This window comes from Ascidiella aspersa, chromosome 4, assembly GCF_963924565.1.
Source record: "Ascidiella aspersa chromosome 4, kaAscAspe10.2, whole genome shotgun sequence".
Lineage (NCBI taxonomy): Eukaryota > Metazoa > Chordata > Ascidiacea > Phlebobranchia > Ascidiidae > Ascidiella > Ascidiella aspersa.
Genome location: NC_139450.1, coordinates 24,204,024 through 24,214,089, shown reverse-complemented (window position 1 = coordinate 24,214,089; position 10,066 = coordinate 24,204,024). Strand labels below are relative to the sequence as shown.

Here is a 10,066-nt window from a genome sequence, read left to right as displayed (position 1 = left end):
TTAAATGTTAGCATTTTAAAGATTTTAGACCAAAAAATGTTTACCAACACTGTCTACGACCATACCAGGTTCAATGCACCCGATCTCGTCCGATCTCGGAAGTTAAGCAACGTTGGGATTGGTTAGTACTTGGATGGGTGACCGCCTAGGAATACCAATTGTCGTAGGCACAATATGATTTATTTAAGTTTTACATTTTTAAATAGATTAGACCATAAATGTTGACCAATACTGTCCACGACCATACCAGGTTGAATGCGCACGATCTCGTCCGATCTCGGAAGTTAAGCAACGTCGGGATTGGTTAGTACTTGGATGGGTGACCGCCTAGGAATACCAATTGTCGTAGGCAAAATATGATTTATTTAAGTTTTTACATTTTTAAATAGATTAGACCAAAAAATGTTGACCAATACTGGCTACGACCATACCAGGTTGAATGCACCCGATCTCGTCTGATCTCGGAAGTTAAGCAACGTCGGGATTGGTTAGTACTTGGATGGGTGACCGCCTAGGAATACCAATTGTCGTAGGCAAAATATGATTTATTTAAGTTTTTACATTTTTAAATAGATTAGACCAAAAAATGTTGACCAATACTGGCTACGAACATACCAGGTTGAATGCACCCGATATCGTCCGATCTCGGAAGTTAAGCAACGTCGGGATTGGTTAGTACTTGGATGGGTGACCGCCTAGGAATACCAATTGTCGTAGGCAAAATATGATTTATTTAAGTTTTTACTTTTTTAAATAGATTAGACGTAAAATGTTGAGAAATACTGCTTACGACCATACCAGGTTGAATGCACCCGATCTCGTCCGATCTCGGAAGTTAAGTAACGTCGGGATTGGTTAGTACTTGGATGGGTGACCGCCTAGCAATACCAATTGTCATAGGCAAAATATGAATTTTAAAATATATTTAAAGGTTAACATTTTTAAAGATTTTAGACCAAAAAATGTTGACCAATACTGTCTACGACCATACCAGGTTGAATGCACCCGATCTCGTCCGATCTCGGAAGTTAAGCAACGTCGGGATTGGTTAGTACTTGGATGGGTGACCGCCTAGGAATACCAATTGTCGTAGGCATAATATCATTTATTTAAGTTTTTACATTTTTAAATAGATTAGACCATAAATGTTGACCAATACTGTCTACGACCATACCAGGTTGAATACACCCGTTCTCGTCCGATCTCGGAAGTTAAGCAACGTCGGGATTGGTTAGTACTTGGATGGGTAACCGCCTAGGAATACCAATTGTCGTAGGCAAAATATAATTTATTTAAGTTTTTACATTTTTAAATAGATAAGACCAAAAAATGTTGACCAATACTGGCTACGAACATACCAGGTTGAATGCACCCGATCTCGTCCGATCTCGGAAGTTAAGCAACGTCGGGATTGGTTAGTACTTGGATGGGTGACCGCCTAGGAATACCAATTGTCGTAGGCAAAATATGATTTATTTAAGTTTTTACATTTTTAAATAGATTAGACCTAAAAATGTTGACCAATACTGCATACGACCATACCAGGTTGAATGCACCCCATCTCGTCCGATCTCGGAAGTTAAGCAACGTCGGGATTGGTTAGTACTTGGATGGGTGACCGCCTAGGAATACCAATTGTCGTAGGCACAATATGATTTGTTTAAGTTTTTACATTTTTAAATAGATTAGACCATAAATGTTGACCAATACTGTCCACGACCATACCAGGTTGAATGCACCCGATCTCGTCCGATCTCGGAAGTTAAGCAACGTCGGGATTTGTTAGTACTTAGATGGGTGACCGCCTAGGAATACCAATTGTCGTAGGCATAATATCATTTATTTAAGTTTTTACATTTTTAAATAGATTAGACGTAAAATGTTGAGAAATACTGCTTACGACCATACCAGGTTGAATGCACCCGATCTCGTCCGATCTCGGAAGTTAAGTAACGTCGGGATTGGTTAGTACTTGGATGGGTGACCGCATAGGAATTCCAATTGTCATAGGCAAAATATGATTTTTAAAATATATTTAAATGTTAACATTTTCAAAGATTTTAGACCAAAAAATGTTGACCAATCCTCTCTACGACCATACCAGGTTGAATGCACCCGAACTCGGAAGTTAAGCAACGTCGGGATTGGTTAGTACTTGGATGGGTGACCGCCTAGGAATACCAATTGTCGTAGGCATAATATCATTTATTTAAGTTTTTACATTTTTAAATAGATTAGACCATAAATGTTGACCAATACTGTCTACGACCATACCAGGTTGAATGCACCCGATCTCGTCCGATCTCGGAAGTTAAGCAACGTCGGGATTGGTTAGTACTTGGATGGGTGACCGCCTAGGAATACCAATTTTCGTAGGCAAAATATGATTTATTTAAGTTTTTACATTTTTAAATAGATTAGACCAAAAAATGTTGACCAATACTGGCTACGAACATACCAGGTTGAATGCACCCGATATCGTCCGATCTCGGAAGTTAAGCAACGTCGGGATTGGTTAGTACTTGGATGCGTGACCGCCTAGGAATACCAATTGTCGTAGGCAAAATATGATTTATTTAAGTTTTTACATTTTTAAATAGATTAGTCCTAAAAATGTTGGCCAATACTGGCTACGACCATACCAGGTTGAATGCACCCCATCTCGTCCGATCTCGGAAGTTAAGCAACGTCGTGATTGGTTAGTACTTGGATGGGTGACCGCCTAGGAATACCAATTGTCGTAGGCACAATATGATTTGTTTAAGTTTTTACATTTTTAAATAGATTAGACCATAAATGTTGACCAATACTGTCTACGACCATACCAGGTTGAATGCACCCGATCTCGTCCGATCTCGGAAGTTAAGCAACGTCGGGATTGGTTAGTACTTGGATGGGTGACCGCCTAGGAATACCAATTGTCGTAGGCAAAATATGATTTATTTAAGTTTTTACTTTTTTAAATAGATTAGACGTAAAATGTTGAGAAATACTGCTTACGACCATACCAGGTTGAATGCACCCGATCTCGTCCGATCTCGGAAGTTAAGTAACGTCGGGATTGGTTAGTACTTGGATGGGTGACCGCCTAGCAATACCAATTGTCATAGGCAAAATATGATTTTTAAAATATATTTAAATGTTAACATTTTTAAAGATTTTAGACCAAAAAATGTTGACCAATACTGTCTACGACCATACCAGGTTGAATGCACCCGATCTCGTCCGATCTCGGAAGTTAAGCAACGTCGGCATTGGTTAGTACTTGGATGGGTGACCGCCTAGGAATACCAATTGTCGTAGGCATAATATCATTTATTTAAGTTTTTACATTTTTAAATAGATTAGACCATAAATGTTGACCAATACTGTCTACGACCATACCAGGTTGAATACACCCGATCTCGTCCGATCTCGGAAGTTAAGCAACGTCGGGATTGGTTAGTACTTGGATGGGTAACCGCCTAGGAATACCAATTGTCGTAGGCAAAATATGATTTATTTAAGTTTTTACATTTTTAAATAGATTAGACCTAAAAATGTTGACCAATACTGCATACGACCATACCAGGTTGAATGCACCCCATCTCGTCCGATCTCGGAAGTTAAGCAACGTCGGGATTGGTTAGTACTTGGATGGGTGACCGCCTAGGAATACCAATTGTCGTAGGCATAATATCATTTATTTAAGTTTTTACATTTTTAAATAGATTAGACCATAAATGTTGACCAATACTGTCTACGACCATACCAGGTTGAATACACCCGATCTCGTCCAATCTCGGAAGTTAAGCAACGTCGGGATTGGTTAGTACTTGGATGGGTAACCGCCTAGGAATACCAATTGTCGTAGGCAAAATATGATTTATTTAAGTTTTTACATTTTTAAATAGATTAGACCTAAAAATGTTGACCAATACTGCATACGACCATACCAGGTTGAATGCACCCGATCTCGTCCGATCTCGGAAGTTAAGCAACGTCGGGATTGGTTAGTACTTGGATGGGTGACCGCCTAGGAATACCAATTGTCGTAGGCAAAATATGATTTATTTAAGTTTTTACTTTTTTAAATAGATTAGACGTAAAATGTTGAGAAATAGTGCTTACGACCATACCAGGTTGAATGCACCCGATCTCGTCCGATCTCGGAAGTTAAGCAACGTCGGGATTGATTAGTACTTGGATGGGTGACCGCATAGGAATTCCAATTGTCATAGGCAAAATATGATTTATAAAATATATTTAAATGTTAACATTTTTGAAGATTTTAGACCAAAAAATGTTGACCAATACTGTCTACGACCAAACCAGGTTGAATGCACACGATCTCGTCCGATCTCGGAAGTTAAGCAACATCGGGATTGGTTGCAACTTGGATGGGTGACCGCCTAGGAATACCAATTGTCATAGGCAAAATATTATTTTTAAAATATATTTAAATGTTAGCATTTTAAAGATTTTAGACCAAAAAATGTTTACCAACACTGTCTACGACCATACCAGGTTCAATGCACCCGATCTCGTCCGATCTCGGAAGTTAAGCAACGTTGGGATTGGTTAGTACTTGGATGGGTGACCGCCTAGGAATACCAATTGTCGTAGGCACAATATGATTTATTTAAGTTTTACATTTTTAAATAGATTAGACCATAAATGTTGACCAATACTGTCCACGACCATACCAGGTTGAATGCACACGATCTCGTCCGATCTCGGAAGTTAAGAAACGTCGGGATTGGTTAGTACTTGGATGGGTGACCGCCTAGGAATACCAATTGTCGTAGGCAAAATATGATTTATTTAAGTTTTTACATTTTTAAATAGATTAGACCAAAAAATGTTGACCAATACTGGCTACGACCATACCAGGTTGAATGCACCCGATCTCGTCCGATCTCGGAAGTTAAGCAACGTCGGGATTGGTTAGTACTTGGATGGGTGACCGCCTAGGAATACCAATTGTCGTAGGCAAAATATGATTTATTTAAGTTTTTACATTTTTAAATAGATTAGACCAAAAAATGTTGACCAATACTGGCTACGAACATACCAGGTTGAATGCACCCGATATCGTCCGATCTCGGAAGTTAAGCAACGTCGGGATTGGTTAGTACTTGGATGGGTGACCGCCTAGGAATACCAATTGTCGTAGGCAAAATATGATTTATTTAAGTTTTTACATTTTTAAATAGATTAGACCTAAAAATGTTGACCAATACTGGCTACGACCATACCAGGTTGAATGCACCCCATCTCGTCCGATCTCGGAAGTTAAGCAACGTCGGGATTGGTTAGTACTTGGATGGGTGACCGCCTAGGAATACCAATTGTCGTAGGCACAATATGATTTGTTTAAGTTTTTACATTTTTAAATAGATTAGACCATAAATGTTGACCAATACTGTCTACGACCATACCAGGTTGAATGCACCCGATCTCGTCCGATCTCGGAAGTTAAGCAACGTCGGGATTGGTTAGTACTTGGATGGGTGACCGCCTAGGAATACCAATTGTCGTAGGCAAAATATGATTTATTTAAGTTTTTACTTTTTTAAATAGATTAGATGTAAAATGTTGAGAAATACTGCTTACGACCATACCAGGTTGAATGCACCCGATCTCGTCCGATCTCGGAAGTTAAGTAACGTCGGGATTGGTTAGTACTTGGATGGGTGACCGCCTAGCAATACCAATTGTCATAGGCAAAATATGAATTTTAAAATATATTTAAAGGTTAACATTTTTAAAGATTTTAGACCAAAAAATGTTGACCAATACTGTCTACGACCATACCAGGTTGAATGCACCCGATCTCGTCCGATCTCGGAAGTTAAGCAACGTCGGGATTGGTTAGTACTTGGATGGGTGACCGCCTAGGAATACCAATTGTCGTAGGCATAATATCATTTATTTAAGTTTTTACATTTTTAAATAGATTAGACCATAAATGTTGACCAATACTGTCTACGACCATACCAGGTTGAATACACCCGTTCTCGTCCGATCTCGGAAGTTAAGCAACGTCGGGATTGGTTAGTACTTGGATGGGTAACCGCCTAGGAATACCAATTGTCGTAGGCAAAATATGATTTATTTAAGTTTTTACATTTTTAAATAGATTAGACCTAAAAATGTTGACCAATACTGCATACGACCATACCAGGTTGAATGCACCCCATCTCGTCCGATCTCGGAAGTTAAGCAACGTCGGGATTGGTTAGTACTTGGATGGGTGACCGCCTAGGAATACCAATTGTCGTAGGCACAATATGATTTGTTTAAGTTTTTACATTTTTAAATAGATTAGACCATAAATGTTGACCAATACTGTCCACGACCATACCAGGTTGAATGCACCCGATCTCGTCCGATCTCGGAAGTTAAGCAACGTCGGGATTTGTTAGTACTTGGATGGGTGACCGCCTAGGAATACCAATTGTCGTAGTCAAAATATGATTTATTTAAGTTTTTACTTTTTTAAATAGATTAGACGTAAAATGTTGAGAAATACTGCTTACGACCATACCAGGTTGAATGCACCCGATCTCGTCCGGTCTCGGAAGTTAAGTAACGTCGGGATTGGTTAGTACTTGGATGGGTGACCGCCTAGCAATACCAATTTTCATAGGCAAAATATGATTTTTAAAATATATTTAAATGTTAACATTTTTAAAGATTTTAGACCAAAAAATGTTGACCAATACTGTCTACGACCATACCAGGTTGAATGCACCCGATCTCGTCCGATCTCGGAAGTTGAGCAACGTCGGGATTGGTTAGTACTTGGATGGGTGACCGCCTAGGAATACCAATTGTCGTAGGCATAATATCATTTATTTAAGTTTTTACATTTTTAAATAGATTAGACCATAAATGTTGACCAATACTGTCTACGACCATACCAGGTTGAATACACCCGTTCTCGTCCGATCTCGGAAGTTAAGCAACGTCGGGATTGGTTAGTACTTGGATGGGTAACCGCCTAGGAATACCAATTGTCGTAGGCAAAATATAATTTATTTAAGTTTTTACATTTTTAAATAGATAAGACCAAAAAATGTTGACCAATACTGGCTACGAACATACCAGGTTGAATGCACCCGATCTCGTCCGATCTCGGAAGTTAAGCAACGTCGGGATTGGTTAGTACTTGGATGGGTGACCGCCTAGGAATACCAATTGTCGTAGGCAAAATATGATTTATTTAAGTTTTTACATTTTTAAATAGATTAGACCTAAAAATGTTGACCAATACTGCATACGACCATACCAGGTTGAATGCACCCCATCTCGTCCGATCTCGGAAGTTAAGCAACGTCGGGATTGGTTAGTACTTGGATGGGTGACCGCCTAGGAATACCAATTGTCGTAGGCACAATATGATTTGTTTAAGTTTTTACATTTTTAAATAGATTAGACCATAAATGTTGACCAATACTGTCCACGACCATACCAGGTTGAATGCACCCGATCTCGTCCGATCTCGGAAGTTAAGCAACGTCGGGATTTGTTAGTACTTGGATGGGTGACCGCCTAGGAATACCAATTGTCGTAGTCAAAATATGATTTATTTAAGTTTTTACTTTTTTAAATCGATTAGACGTAAAATGTTGAGAAATACTGCTTACGACCATACCAGGTTGAATGCACCCGATCTCGTCCGATCTCGGAAGTTAAGTAACGTCGGGATTGGTTAGTACTTGGATGGGTGACCGCCTAGCAATACCAATTTTCATAGGCAAAATATGATTTTTAAAATATATTTAAATGTTAACATTTTTAAAGATTTTAGACCAAAAAATGTTGACCAATACTGTCTACGACCATACCAGGTTGAATGCACCCGATCTCGTCCGATCTCGGAAGTTAAGCAACGTCGGGATTGGTTAGTACTTGGATGGGTGACCGCCTAGGAATACCAATTGTCGTAGGCATAATAACATTTATTTAAGTTTTTACATTTTTAAATAGATTAGACCATAAATGTTGACCAATACTGTCTACGACCCTACCAGGTTGAATGCACCCGATCTCGTCCGATCTCGGAAGTTAAGCAACGTCGGGATTGGTTAGTACTTGGATGGGTGACCGCCTAGGAATACCAATTGTCGTAGGTAAAATATGATTTATTTAAGTTTTTACATTTTTAAATAGATTAGACCAAAAAATGTTGACCAATACTGGCTACGAACATACCAGGTTGAATGCACCCGATCTCGTCCGATCTCGGAAGTTAAGCAACGTCGGGATTGGTTAGTACTTGGATGGGTGACCGCCTAGGAATACCAATTGTCATAGGCAAAATATGATTTATTTAAGTTTTTACATTTTTAAATAGATTAGACCTAAAAATGTTGTCCAATACTGCATACGACCATACCAGGTTGAATGCACCCCATCTCGTCCGATCTCGGAAGTTAAGCAACGTCGGGATTGGTTAGTACTTAGATGGGTGACCGCCTAGGAATACCAATTGTCGTAGGCACAATATGATTTGTTTAAGTTTTTACATTTTTAAATAGATTAGACCATAAATGTTGACCAATACTGTCTACGACCATACCAGGTTGAATGCACCCGATCTCGTCCGATCTCGGAAGTTAAGCAACGTCGGGATTGGTTAGTACTTGGATGGGTGACCGCCTAGGAATACCAATTGTCGTAGGCAAAATATGATTTATTTAAGTTTTTACTTTTTTAAATAGATTAGACGTAAAATGTTGAGAAATACTGCTTACGACCATACCAGGTTGAATGCACCCGATCTCGTCCGATCTCGTAAGTTAAGCAACGTCGGGATTGGTTAGTACTTGGATGGGTGACCGCCTAGGAATACCAATTGTCATAGGCAAAATATGATTTATTTAAGTTTTTACATTTTTAAATAGATTAGACCTAAAAATGTTGTCCAATACTGCATACGACCATACCAGGTTGAATGCACCCCATCTCGTCCGATCTCGGAAGTTAAGCAACGTCGGGATTGGTTAGTACTTAGATGGGTGACCGCCTAGGAATACCAATTGTCGTAGGCACAATATGATTTGTTTAAGTTTTTACATTTTTAAATAGATTAGACCATAAATGTTGACCAATACTGTCTACGACCATACCAGGTTGAATGCACCCGATCTCGTCCGATCTCGGAAGTTAAGCAACGTCGGGATTGGTTAGTACTTGGATGGGTGACCGCATAGGAATTCCAATTGTCATAGGCAAAATATTATTTTTAAAATATATTTAAATGTTAGCATTTTAAAGATTTTAGACCAAAAAATGTTTACCAACAATGTCTACGACCATACCAGGTTCAATGCACCCGATCTCGTCCGATCTCGGAAGTTAAGCAACGTTGGGATTGGTGAGTACTTGGATGGGTGACCGCCTAGGAATACCAATTGTCGTAGGCACAATATGATTTATTTAAGTTTTACATTTTTAAATAGATTAGACCATAAATGTTGACCAATACTGTCCACGATCATACCAGGTTGAATGCACACGATCTCGTCCGATCACGGAAGTTAAGCAACGTCGGGATTGGTTAGTACTTGGATGGGTGACCGCCTAGGAATACCAATTGTCGTAGGCACAATATGATTTATTTAAGTTTTTACATTTTTAAATAGATTAGACCATAAATGTTGACGATTACTGTCTACGACCATACCAGGTTGAATGCACCCGATCTCGTCCGATCTCGGAAGTTAAGCAACGTCGGGATTGGTTAGTACTTGTATGGGTGACCGCCTAGGAATACCAATTGTCGTAGGCAAAATAAGATTTATTTAAGTTTTTACATTTTTAAATAGATTAGACCAAAAAATGTTGACCAATACTGGCTATGACCATACCTAGGAATACCAATTGTCGTAGGCACAATATGATTTATTTAAGTTTTTACATTTTTGAATTGATTAGACCATAAATGTTGACCAATACTGTCTACGACCATACCAGGTTGAATGCACCCGATCTCCTCCGATCTCGGAAGTTAAGCAACGTCGGGATTGGTTAGTACTTGGATGGGTGACCGCCTAGGAATACCAATTGTCGTAGGCAA

At 39.1% G+C, this 10,066-nt stretch overlaps 26 non-coding genes and 28 pseudogenes across 26 annotated transcripts; all 54 read left to right on the top strand.

The window, feature by feature from the left end:
• The first annotated feature begins 51 nt into the window (after window positions 1-51).
• On the top strand, window positions 52-170 carry LOC146153046 (5S ribosomal RNA). Its single transcript, XR_014497512.1, has one exon. It is a non-coding gene; the product is annotated as a 5S ribosomal RNA (ribosomal RNA).
• A 63-nt stretch (window positions 171-233) lies between these two features.
• LOC146153045 (5S ribosomal RNA) lies at window positions 234-352 on the top strand (annotated as a pseudogene).
• Window positions 353-417: 65 nt separating this feature from the next.
• Window positions 418-536, top strand: LOC146153044 (5S ribosomal RNA). The gene has a single exon (XR_014496828.1). It is a non-coding gene; the product is annotated as a 5S ribosomal RNA (ribosomal RNA).
• A 65-nt stretch (window positions 537-601) lies between these two features.
• LOC146153043 (5S ribosomal RNA) lies at window positions 602-720 on the top strand (annotated as a pseudogene).
• A 64-nt stretch (window positions 721-784) lies between these two features.
• LOC146153042 (5S ribosomal RNA) lies at window positions 785-903 on the top strand (annotated as a pseudogene).
• A 74-nt stretch (window positions 904-977) lies between these two features.
• Window positions 978-1,096, top strand: LOC146153041 (5S ribosomal RNA). The gene has a single exon (XR_014498660.1). It is a non-coding gene; the product is annotated as a 5S ribosomal RNA (ribosomal RNA).
• Window positions 1,097-1,160: 64 nt separating this feature from the next.
• On the top strand, window positions 1,161-1,279 carry LOC146153040 (5S ribosomal RNA). Its single transcript, XR_014497463.1, has one exon. It is a non-coding gene; the product is annotated as a 5S ribosomal RNA (ribosomal RNA).
• A 65-nt stretch (window positions 1,280-1,344) lies between these two features.
• LOC146153039 (5S ribosomal RNA) lies at window positions 1,345-1,463 on the top strand. The gene has a single exon (XR_014498247.1). It is a non-coding gene; the product is annotated as a 5S ribosomal RNA (ribosomal RNA).
• A 65-nt stretch (window positions 1,464-1,528) lies between these two features.
• On the top strand, window positions 1,529-1,647 carry LOC146153038 (5S ribosomal RNA; annotated as a pseudogene).
• A 64-nt stretch (window positions 1,648-1,711) lies between these two features.
• On the top strand, window positions 1,712-1,830 carry LOC146153037 (5S ribosomal RNA; annotated as a pseudogene).
• Window positions 1,831-1,894: 64 nt separating this feature from the next.
• LOC146153036 (5S ribosomal RNA) lies at window positions 1,895-2,013 on the top strand (annotated as a pseudogene).
• A 74-nt stretch (window positions 2,014-2,087) lies between these two features.
• LOC146153035 (5S ribosomal RNA) lies at window positions 2,088-2,196 on the top strand (annotated as a pseudogene).
• A 64-nt stretch (window positions 2,197-2,260) lies between these two features.
• LOC146153034 (5S ribosomal RNA) lies at window positions 2,261-2,379 on the top strand. Its single transcript, XR_014497168.1, has one exon. It is a non-coding gene; the product is annotated as a 5S ribosomal RNA (ribosomal RNA).
• A 65-nt stretch (window positions 2,380-2,444) lies between these two features.
• On the top strand, window positions 2,445-2,563 carry LOC146153033 (5S ribosomal RNA; annotated as a pseudogene).
• Window positions 2,564-2,628: 65 nt separating this feature from the next.
• LOC146153032 (5S ribosomal RNA) lies at window positions 2,629-2,747 on the top strand (annotated as a pseudogene).
• A 64-nt stretch (window positions 2,748-2,811) lies between these two features.
• On the top strand, window positions 2,812-2,930 carry LOC146153031 (5S ribosomal RNA). Its single transcript, XR_014498659.1, has one exon. It is a non-coding gene; the product is annotated as a 5S ribosomal RNA (ribosomal RNA).
• Window positions 2,931-2,994: 64 nt separating this feature from the next.
• LOC146153030 (5S ribosomal RNA) lies at window positions 2,995-3,113 on the top strand (annotated as a pseudogene).
• Window positions 3,114-3,187: 74 nt separating this feature from the next.
• Window positions 3,188-3,306, top strand: LOC146153029 (5S ribosomal RNA). The gene has a single exon (XR_014497192.1). It is a non-coding gene; the product is annotated as a 5S ribosomal RNA (ribosomal RNA).
• Window positions 3,307-3,370: 64 nt separating this feature from the next.
• LOC146153028 (5S ribosomal RNA) lies at window positions 3,371-3,489 on the top strand. Its single transcript, XR_014495583.1, has one exon. It is a non-coding gene; the product is annotated as a 5S ribosomal RNA (ribosomal RNA).
• Window positions 3,490-3,554: 65 nt separating this feature from the next.
• LOC146153027 (5S ribosomal RNA) lies at window positions 3,555-3,673 on the top strand (annotated as a pseudogene).
• Window positions 3,674-3,737: 64 nt separating this feature from the next.
• Window positions 3,738-3,856, top strand: LOC146153026 (5S ribosomal RNA). The gene has a single exon (XR_014498107.1). It is a non-coding gene; the product is annotated as a 5S ribosomal RNA (ribosomal RNA).
• A 65-nt stretch (window positions 3,857-3,921) lies between these two features.
• Window positions 3,922-4,040, top strand: LOC146153025 (5S ribosomal RNA). Its single transcript, XR_014495915.1, has one exon. It is a non-coding gene; the product is annotated as a 5S ribosomal RNA (ribosomal RNA).
• A 64-nt stretch (window positions 4,041-4,104) lies between these two features.
• On the top strand, window positions 4,105-4,223 carry LOC146153024 (5S ribosomal RNA; annotated as a pseudogene).
• Window positions 4,224-4,297: 74 nt separating this feature from the next.
• On the top strand, window positions 4,298-4,416 carry LOC146153023 (5S ribosomal RNA; annotated as a pseudogene).
• A 73-nt stretch (window positions 4,417-4,489) lies between these two features.
• On the top strand, window positions 4,490-4,608 carry LOC146153022 (5S ribosomal RNA). Its single transcript, XR_014497511.1, has one exon. It is a non-coding gene; the product is annotated as a 5S ribosomal RNA (ribosomal RNA).
• Window positions 4,609-4,671: 63 nt separating this feature from the next.
• Window positions 4,672-4,790, top strand: LOC146153021 (5S ribosomal RNA; annotated as a pseudogene).
• A 65-nt stretch (window positions 4,791-4,855) lies between these two features.
• LOC146153020 (5S ribosomal RNA) lies at window positions 4,856-4,974 on the top strand. Its single transcript, XR_014496250.1, has one exon. It is a non-coding gene; the product is annotated as a 5S ribosomal RNA (ribosomal RNA).
• Window positions 4,975-5,039: 65 nt separating this feature from the next.
• Window positions 5,040-5,158, top strand: LOC146153019 (5S ribosomal RNA; annotated as a pseudogene).
• A 65-nt stretch (window positions 5,159-5,223) lies between these two features.
• LOC146153018 (5S ribosomal RNA) lies at window positions 5,224-5,342 on the top strand (annotated as a pseudogene).
• Window positions 5,343-5,406: 64 nt separating this feature from the next.
• LOC146153017 (5S ribosomal RNA) lies at window positions 5,407-5,525 on the top strand. The gene has a single exon (XR_014498658.1). It is a non-coding gene; the product is annotated as a 5S ribosomal RNA (ribosomal RNA).
• Window positions 5,526-5,589: 64 nt separating this feature from the next.
• On the top strand, window positions 5,590-5,708 carry LOC146153016 (5S ribosomal RNA; annotated as a pseudogene).
• A 74-nt stretch (window positions 5,709-5,782) lies between these two features.
• LOC146153015 (5S ribosomal RNA) lies at window positions 5,783-5,901 on the top strand. The gene has a single exon (XR_014498657.1). It is a non-coding gene; the product is annotated as a 5S ribosomal RNA (ribosomal RNA).
• A 64-nt stretch (window positions 5,902-5,965) lies between these two features.
• On the top strand, window positions 5,966-6,084 carry LOC146153014 (5S ribosomal RNA). The gene has a single exon (XR_014497462.1). It is a non-coding gene; the product is annotated as a 5S ribosomal RNA (ribosomal RNA).
• Window positions 6,085-6,149: 65 nt separating this feature from the next.
• LOC146153013 (5S ribosomal RNA) lies at window positions 6,150-6,268 on the top strand (annotated as a pseudogene).
• A 64-nt stretch (window positions 6,269-6,332) lies between these two features.
• On the top strand, window positions 6,333-6,451 carry LOC146153012 (5S ribosomal RNA; annotated as a pseudogene).
• A 64-nt stretch (window positions 6,452-6,515) lies between these two features.
• On the top strand, window positions 6,516-6,634 carry LOC146153011 (5S ribosomal RNA; annotated as a pseudogene).
• Window positions 6,635-6,708: 74 nt separating this feature from the next.
• Window positions 6,709-6,827, top strand: LOC146153010 (5S ribosomal RNA). Its single transcript, XR_014497277.1, has one exon. It is a non-coding gene; the product is annotated as a 5S ribosomal RNA (ribosomal RNA).
• Window positions 6,828-6,891: 64 nt separating this feature from the next.
• On the top strand, window positions 6,892-7,010 carry LOC146153009 (5S ribosomal RNA). The gene has a single exon (XR_014497461.1). It is a non-coding gene; the product is annotated as a 5S ribosomal RNA (ribosomal RNA).
• A 65-nt stretch (window positions 7,011-7,075) lies between these two features.
• Window positions 7,076-7,194, top strand: LOC146153008 (5S ribosomal RNA). Its single transcript, XR_014498246.1, has one exon. It is a non-coding gene; the product is annotated as a 5S ribosomal RNA (ribosomal RNA).
• Window positions 7,195-7,259: 65 nt separating this feature from the next.
• Window positions 7,260-7,378, top strand: LOC146153007 (5S ribosomal RNA; annotated as a pseudogene).
• A 64-nt stretch (window positions 7,379-7,442) lies between these two features.
• Window positions 7,443-7,561, top strand: LOC146153006 (5S ribosomal RNA; annotated as a pseudogene).
• A 64-nt stretch (window positions 7,562-7,625) lies between these two features.
• On the top strand, window positions 7,626-7,744 carry LOC146153005 (5S ribosomal RNA; annotated as a pseudogene).
• Window positions 7,745-7,818: 74 nt separating this feature from the next.
• On the top strand, window positions 7,819-7,937 carry LOC146153004 (5S ribosomal RNA). The gene has a single exon (XR_014498656.1). It is a non-coding gene; the product is annotated as a 5S ribosomal RNA (ribosomal RNA).
• Window positions 7,938-8,001: 64 nt separating this feature from the next.
• On the top strand, window positions 8,002-8,120 carry LOC146153003 (5S ribosomal RNA). The gene has a single exon (XR_014497655.1). It is a non-coding gene; the product is annotated as a 5S ribosomal RNA (ribosomal RNA).
• Window positions 8,121-8,185: 65 nt separating this feature from the next.
• Window positions 8,186-8,304, top strand: LOC146153002 (5S ribosomal RNA; annotated as a pseudogene).
• Window positions 8,305-8,369: 65 nt separating this feature from the next.
• On the top strand, window positions 8,370-8,488 carry LOC146153001 (5S ribosomal RNA; annotated as a pseudogene).
• A 64-nt stretch (window positions 8,489-8,552) lies between these two features.
• On the top strand, window positions 8,553-8,671 carry LOC146153000 (5S ribosomal RNA). Its single transcript, XR_014498655.1, has one exon. It is a non-coding gene; the product is annotated as a 5S ribosomal RNA (ribosomal RNA).
• A 64-nt stretch (window positions 8,672-8,735) lies between these two features.
• On the top strand, window positions 8,736-8,854 carry LOC146152999 (5S ribosomal RNA; annotated as a pseudogene).
• Window positions 8,855-8,919: 65 nt separating this feature from the next.
• Window positions 8,920-9,038, top strand: LOC146152998 (5S ribosomal RNA; annotated as a pseudogene).
• Window positions 9,039-9,102: 64 nt separating this feature from the next.
• Window positions 9,103-9,221, top strand: LOC146152997 (5S ribosomal RNA). Its single transcript, XR_014497705.1, has one exon. It is a non-coding gene; the product is annotated as a 5S ribosomal RNA (ribosomal RNA).
• A 73-nt stretch (window positions 9,222-9,294) lies between these two features.
• LOC146152996 (5S ribosomal RNA) lies at window positions 9,295-9,413 on the top strand. The gene has a single exon (XR_014498468.1). It is a non-coding gene; the product is annotated as a 5S ribosomal RNA (ribosomal RNA).
• A 63-nt stretch (window positions 9,414-9,476) lies between these two features.
• Window positions 9,477-9,595, top strand: LOC146152995 (5S ribosomal RNA; annotated as a pseudogene).
• Window positions 9,596-9,659: 64 nt separating this feature from the next.
• On the top strand, window positions 9,660-9,778 carry LOC146152994 (5S ribosomal RNA). The gene has a single exon (XR_014496139.1). It is a non-coding gene; the product is annotated as a 5S ribosomal RNA (ribosomal RNA).
• A 168-nt stretch (window positions 9,779-9,946) lies between these two features.
• LOC146152993 (5S ribosomal RNA) lies at window positions 9,947-10,065 on the top strand. Its single transcript, XR_014496043.1, has one exon. It is a non-coding gene; the product is annotated as a 5S ribosomal RNA (ribosomal RNA).
• Window position 10,066: the final 1 nt, after the last annotated feature.